This window comes from Microtus oregoni, unplaced genomic scaffold (assembly GCF_018167655.1).
Source record: "Microtus oregoni isolate MIOR12 unplaced genomic scaffold, Mior012 000000F_ref0000247, whole genome shotgun sequence".
NCBI lineage: Eukaryota > Metazoa > Chordata > Mammalia > Rodentia > Cricetidae > Microtus > Microtus oregoni.
In genome coordinates this window covers 18,930,280-18,937,574 of record NW_024543059.1, presented here as the reverse complement: position 1 = coordinate 18,937,574, position 7,295 = coordinate 18,930,280, and positions in this window count along the sequence as shown.

The window sequence follows — 7,295 nt, the reverse complement described above, 5'->3', positions numbered from 1 at the left end:
CAATGTACTCAACCCAAGAGCCACAAACGTGGGGTCCTGTGCCCTGGGGATAGGGATATTGCAGGCCAGGGTCTGTGGTTACCTTAAACCCGGGAGGGATCCTGATAGTGTACACTTTCCAGGAACACATAGAAGTCTTGGTATGGGGAAGATCCTTGGTCTCCCACAGGGAGTCAGTGGTGTTCTTATCAGTCAGGTCTGATCTCCGTGGGAAGACATCAGCAACTGGTTGAGTTATGTATCTAAGTTTCTGTTTCCTTGTGGACTTTGGCTTATCTGAATGTGGGACTCTAATGTGAAAGGACCGGTGGTGCATGGCCTTCTCAGCACTTGGGAGGTAGAGGCAGGCGAATCTCTGTGAGTTCGTGACCAGCCTGGTCTACAGAGTGAGTTCCAGGACAGGCTCCGAAGCTACAGAGAAACCCTGCCTCGAAAAACAAAAAACAAACCAAACAAAAACAAAAGCAAGCAAGTAAGCAAACAAGCAAACGAAAAGACCCCTCCCTACATGCTGAGCCCCCTCCTCAGAGGTCTGGGAATGGAGCCTGAAGATTTTCATCTTAACCCACTCAACAGGAGCTGCTGCAGCTACTCCTCTGGTTTGGAAGTCACCCTCTGAGGACCACACTTCTAGACCAGGCCTTTGCAAACTTTAATGTGCTTTGGAACCACCTGGAGATTTTGTTCAAATGTAGGCTCTGCGTGAGTAGGTTTGAGATGGGGCCCTAAAGGTCGCCTTTGGGCTAGCTCCCAGGGTGCTGGTCCTATAAGGATCACGTGACCCTCAGAGTAGCGTTACCCCTGATGTGCCGCTTAGAATCTCGGACTGGCAGACACTCAAGTGTTTTTTACCTCTTAGGATTAAGTCCTTCCACTCCAGCTGCTATTCTCAATGGAGTCTGCAGAGGCCTGGCTATCTGTGAGCGCGATTCCCTCTTAGGTGCACCCCACCCGATCCCTGCTAGAAACCGAGTGCCCAGTCAGCTGTGGGGACACCTGTTCATCCCCACAGCGGCGTAGTGGGGACAGTTAAGCCTCATCAGGCTCAGGCTCTTTCTGGCTATTGGACATTCTGCTCCCTTGCTCCCCGGGGCCTGCTCTGCTCACTCCACGCTGGCAGAGGCTGCCCGAATGCCAGCTGTCCCTTGCCCTTGAAACCAGCCCCGGTCAGCCACTCTGCCGGCTTCCCTGCTGTCCCCAGCCACTCTGGAATGACTCCATACTGCAGAAATGAGCCGGTGACAACCTGGGGCAGCTGCTCTGGAGAAGGGCAGGAGGAGCTCAGAACATGGCTCTAAATAGGAGGAATTGAAATGACTGGGACATGGGAGACAGAACAAGAAAGAAGGGTCAATCTCTTCTTAGAAGAGTTCTATTAATTGCAGGAATCATATAAAAAGGAGGAGATCAATCGAATATTCAGCATAAGGGAATGGGGGCTTTGTGTGGGGGTGGGACAGGGGAAGGGGGACTAGACGGACTTCTGCAGGCATGCGTTGTATACATTCCCACAGATACCCTGTAGCGTTCTCTCATTCATAAGAACCAGGTGGATGGCTCCACCTTGGGGGTGAGTGGAGGGATTATTGGAGAAGGCTGGCCAAACCCTCAGACCGCGGAATTAACCCTGGATTTAACTCCCAGCTTCTTTGGCCCAAAGGCCAAAGATATTAGCCATATCACCACATCACTTAGCTTCTCTGAGCTGCTTCCTCACCAAGGACAGTTAGGTGAAATAAAAACAAAATAATCGCACATAACTGCTGACGCGTAGTGGGCACACGGGAAGCAGAGGCCTCTCTCACCACATCAGAAAAGTGTTAGGCGCCTGCTCCCTTCCAAGCTCTGTTTAGTTCAATTAGACCCAAATGATAAAAACGTACTATTCTTTCCCCTCAGAAGCTATTACTTTAACTCTGTTCTGCCCATATTTGCCCCTCAGGTAATCTTTGCTTGCTCAACTCGGCCTCTGAAGAATGTGTCTCAAAATCTTGTAGTAAGAAGGCGATAACAATCAAAGCAGCAGGTCGCCATAGCCGGCAAGTTTTTAGGGGATTACTTAATACTAAGAGGCTGGAAAACCGAAGCATAACTGGCCCGACGGCTCCTGCGGGCCCCGTGAATCGAAGGGGTGTCTAAGAGCAGCGTGGGTAGGGCGGGATGAACAGACTCTGCATCGTCTCTCGAGCTAAAAGTTATTGTCATGAGCAGATAAGCATAGTATGTGGCCATCAAGTAGTTCTTGATTGAAAGAAGAATTTCTGGAAGTTTGCCTATCCTTTCCTGGAGGGCCAGAGTACATCCTGGCTGTGACCGGCACATTAATCTAAGGATGATGTTTTGTTTGTTAAGTTGCCATTTGGAGCTGCCGGGAAGCAGGGTGTTCGGGTGTGAGCGCCTGAAATTGAGTGCAGAGATGTTCACAGCGGAGTTCAGTGGGATCTGTGGCCTCTCCAGGAAGGATGAGGAGTTAGAGAGCAGACTGCAGGCCTGAACTGAGGACCGCACCATTGCAGGGATCGGTGGACCAGTTCTGATGAGCCAGAAGATGTACCTCTGCCTTATAACCTAAGCCTGGCGTCTCCATCGCCAACTTCTCAGGACCTGCTCTCAAATGCTATACAATACATCCCTTGGCAGCCCCAATATCAGTGGCTCACATAACTGTCATGCCAGGGGACTAACCCATGACTTGTGCCCATGCCAAACTATTACTTTTGCGTGCTATTTTCCTTAAAAGGCAGACCGGTTAAAAGGGCAGCCAAGTGAATGATACATCCAGCATTCACCCCAGATGGGATGGCATGGGATGTCTGTAGTCTTTTTGTGCTTGTGCTATTGTTCGGTCATTTTGTGCCTGCTGCGGTTTGGATTAAAAAGTCTGTGTGCTAAGGTCTTGGTGCCTGGGATGGCACTGGACATTGTGTGGGCAAGGCTAGAGGAGGTCCTTCCTCTTTTCCCTGTGGTCAAACGTTTGTTCTACTGTGTTCTGGCACCGTGATGAACTGCCTTGCAAGATGCCCAAAGCAGCAAGGCTGCTTGAGACCACAGTTGGATCCTTCAGAAGAACTCATGTTCTATTTATAAGTTAACTATCTCGGGCATTTTGTCACAGTGATGGAAATCTGACTAATTCAGTGCACAATATCCTTAAAATTTAAAAATAAATGCCTAGCACCCTGGGCATTAATAATACACAGAACACAACCAGCAGATGGCATTGGCCAAACAGCTCTGCTACGACAGAGTAATTTCCTTGCTGCGCTATTTTTGTTTAAGAATAGAGACAGAGGACTGGGCCCCTGTCACCCCTAAGCTTTATTTTTGAGTTGTATCATGAAATGGCCATAAGAACATTTATGTAGAGAGATTGCCATATTAAACTTTAATAAAGGCAGGCATGGACTGGTATAGTGGCGTATAATTTTAATTCCAGCACTTGGAAGGCAGAGGCAGGTAGGTCTCTGTGAGTCCTCCTGGTTCACATAGTGAGTTCCAGGCTTGCCAGAGCCTGTTTTTTTTTTTTTTTTTTAAGGCAGTCATGGCAGTAAATACCTGAAATCTTAGTACTTCAAAGCAGAGGTAGGAACATCTACATAGTTTAAGGATAACCTGGACCATCCAGTGAGTGCTAGGCTAGCCTGGGCCATAGAGTAGGCAGTTTGGATGCTCACCTTACTAGACCTGGATGGAGGTGGGTGGTCCTTGGACTTCCCACAGGGCAGGGAACCCTGATCGCTCTTTGGGCTGACGAGGGAGGGGGACTGGATTGGGGGAGGGGGAGGGAAATAGGAGGCGGTGGCGGGGAAGAGACATAAATCTTTAATAAATAAATAAATAAATTAAAAAAACACTTATAAAAAAATTAAAAAAATAAACATGATCAAAATATATTGCGTAAAAATTTCAATTAACAAAAAAATCTATTAAGAACAGTAAATATGTTGTACTCATAAAACAAATAAGCAAACAAATAAAACCTTCAAATCTGTACAATACATATGCCTGTAGCAAGGATGAATATAAAAGGCAAGAATTAATTACAACTTGTGTTCTTTTTCTATTACTATGTAATCAGTGACTGAGTCTTTGTTGGTTTATATTAGTTTTTCTTTTTTAGTGCTGGAGATCAAATCTAAAGTCTTGCCCATGCTAGACAAGTTCTCCACCATGGGCCACAACTGCAGCCCCTCTATCTCAAATTTGAAGGCAGAAAAGAATGTTCCAGCATGTTTCCTAACTCTCAGATCCCTCCGTGGTAAGATACTTGGTCACTCCATTTGTTCCTACACTTTTTGGCTTCCTCCTCCCTATTCTGGTTGTCTGCAGTACCTATGCCAACTCTGCTTTTAACTCAGGAGTGACGTGGCTTCACTTTTTTTTTTTATGGAGGTGCATTATTTTGTGTGAAAATATTAAGGCAAATGGCTATCCTGAGATAGGTTCTTACTCTCTAACCCAGGTTGGTCTCAAACTCTGGATGCTCCTGACTCTGCCTGTGTGGGATTAGAGGCTTGGACCCATGTTCAACTAATAATGATTGGGATTTTTCATGGAGGAATGGAAGGAAGCCGTGAACAAACATGTATACTACGTATACATGCACATGTCGCGTGCACATGTAAACACATGGTTAGGTTTCCAGCAGACTAATTTATCTAGACACAACTCATTCAAGTTACCCATGACTAACGGTGGTAGTCACGTGTCTGCTCTGCACAATTTGTCTATTGCTCTCCTTGCCAGCTCCCAACCGTGCCCTTCGGTGTCATTCAGCCTGTCTGCCTTCTAATCTATACAACATAGTCCAGAGAGAAATCCAGTAGTTCTTGTCCCCAGGAAGTCCCAAACCGAGAAAGAAAACAGACAGGTAAGTGGATAAGTTCCACCTGGATTTGCCTGTGTTGTGACACCTCAGGTTGCTGTCTTCAGGGTTCATGCCCAGGGCGGTTGTCCGGGGTTTGTGTCCAGGGCGCTTGCCCAGGGTTCATGCCCAGGGCGTTTGCTGCAGGAGCTCCAGGGTTTTTGCCATCCCCACTACTCCTTTTCTTTCCTTTGCAATCTCCTGCTTTACTTACACAGCCTTGGTGCCAACTGGCTGGCTTCAGTTCAGTGCCATGAAATTGCTGCGGTTGGCACACAGAGTCTGTTCAGGCCCTCAGAAGCTTGCAGGTGCCAACTCCCTCCTAGGAAGGGCCAGGCTGCCAGGGGCAAGGGCATGTACCCCATGCCCTCTCTCCACCTGCAAGTGTTCTTTGTCAGAGGACTCCCAGAAGGCCGGCTTTTCACCCAGCTTCTCCAGAAAGCTCTCTTCCCTACAAGGCTGGCCATTTTCTCTGGTTATTAAGCACTCATTGGTGCTTTGCAGCTGATCTGAGACCCACCTGGGATACCCTGTGGGGCAGCTTAGTCACCACACAGGATAAAAGGGCAAGCTTTACTATGCCCACCTCCTTCCATCTGCCCTTCTTGGAGAAAGGCCAGCCCAGAGGAACGGAGGAGGGACTTTTGATTTAGCTTCGTGTTTTTGTTCATTTCCAAACCTCCAAAGCAGTAGGATTAGGCTGAAGGAGGTGGGGGCAGGGGAATGTATGTCTCACTCATCTCTGGAAAAGCAGGGGCAAGTGTGGAAAGTTCTGTTTTTTGCTGCTGTCACCTCTTACACTTGGAAGCCTCCGTTCTCCTCACCCTAGGAATCAATGCAGAGACTTGCTCACCAGCCCAGGCCCTGCAATGGAAGTAAGACACCTATCTAGCCAAATCCACCCTCACCCACCTCCCGTGGCCCAGTCCCTTTTCCTCTTGTTTTAGCCACATTGGGCAGCTCTCTGTCTCCCAAACACTCCTTATGTTTTGCTCTGATCCATCCTTTACCAAGAATGCCTTCAACTCCTGTCTTGAGCTCTTCTGATTTTATTTAATTTTTTTAGTCCTTGGTTTTGATGTAACGTTTATTGGGAGAAGTCTTTTGTTATTTTTAGTTGGGGAAATTTCACTTTTCCCTCAGGGTTTGTCTGTGTGTGTGTGTGTGTGTGTCTGTCTGTCTGTCTGTCTCTCTCATCACTGCATTCTGTGAATGTTGCATATTTTTCTCTATCCTAATCCTTACTTGGGCATTGGTCATTCAACATGAAAAAAATATCGTAAGTAGACAGACCTCTCTTCCTCACTTCACATGCCCACGCAACCAACTCTACTGGAACTAACAGCTCGGTGATTGGGCCTTGTTATTGCCTTCAGAGGCCGCTACAGTGGACTTCCAGCAGGGCACCTTGCTGTGGTGTGCTGGGTTCAAAGATAATGTCCTCCTGAGGCTTTGTCTTTATCTCACTAGTTTAGAAAATTCATCAGTCAGGGGCAGCTCTGTAGCAGCCACTGGGGCCAGGCACACAAAGCATGCTTAACAACCACCAAGTGAATGAATGGCAAAACTTGCTCTCTGTGGAGGGTGGGGGCAGGAAGTCACCAAGCAACCTTGGTTGGGAAGATGTTCCATGACTTGTATGACCCTTGGTTCACCCAAATATCCCATCGAGAGGGGGTAGGAGGCCTCATTCTCTTTCCTCCCTCACTTTAGGAATCTGTACATCAAGGGTGACTTTGTTTCTAAGGTAACAATTTTTTTTTTTGTTTTCTGTAACAATAGCATTTCTCCCTGGATTCATTTGCTTTTGTTCAGTAATGAGAGAGACAGCTCAAATTGTGATTTGGGCAGCACTTTGCAAGAGATGGCTCTCCGTTCCTAAATGCTTTTTTATCTTCGTATTGTTCTCAAGGTCTACCATGTTCATCTTGTTTTGAAGTGGACACAAGCTGTTTCCAATTAGGAAGAACACAACCTTTTTCCCCCGCCTGTCTTCTGATTGGCTCTCATGTCCACCTAGATCGTTACATGCATGGCCCTGGGCTGCAAGTCAGAATCAAGTTAAAGAGTGCCTGAAAAATCTGCTTAGACAGAAAAATCAATGGGAGAGTGGGAAAAAGCAAGACCGATTTCAAACTACAGATTACCCGACTTAGGGAGCGAGCACACACGGCTTCCTCCTTTAAAGACTGCGAAGGTGGAAATTTGCAGTGTTACTTCAATAGTTGAGAGAAATGACAATACTGATTGTGTGGGAAATTTCTCCCCGTGTAACGACTGGGAGAACACACCCAGACAAGAACAGTACTCATATTTTATGTCATCTTTGTCTTCCTTCTCTCAGTCTTCTCCTTGACTTCCTCCTTTCCTTTCCTGCTCTCCTGCTGTTCTTCCTCCACCGTGGGATCCAGGGGTCAAACTCAATCATCAG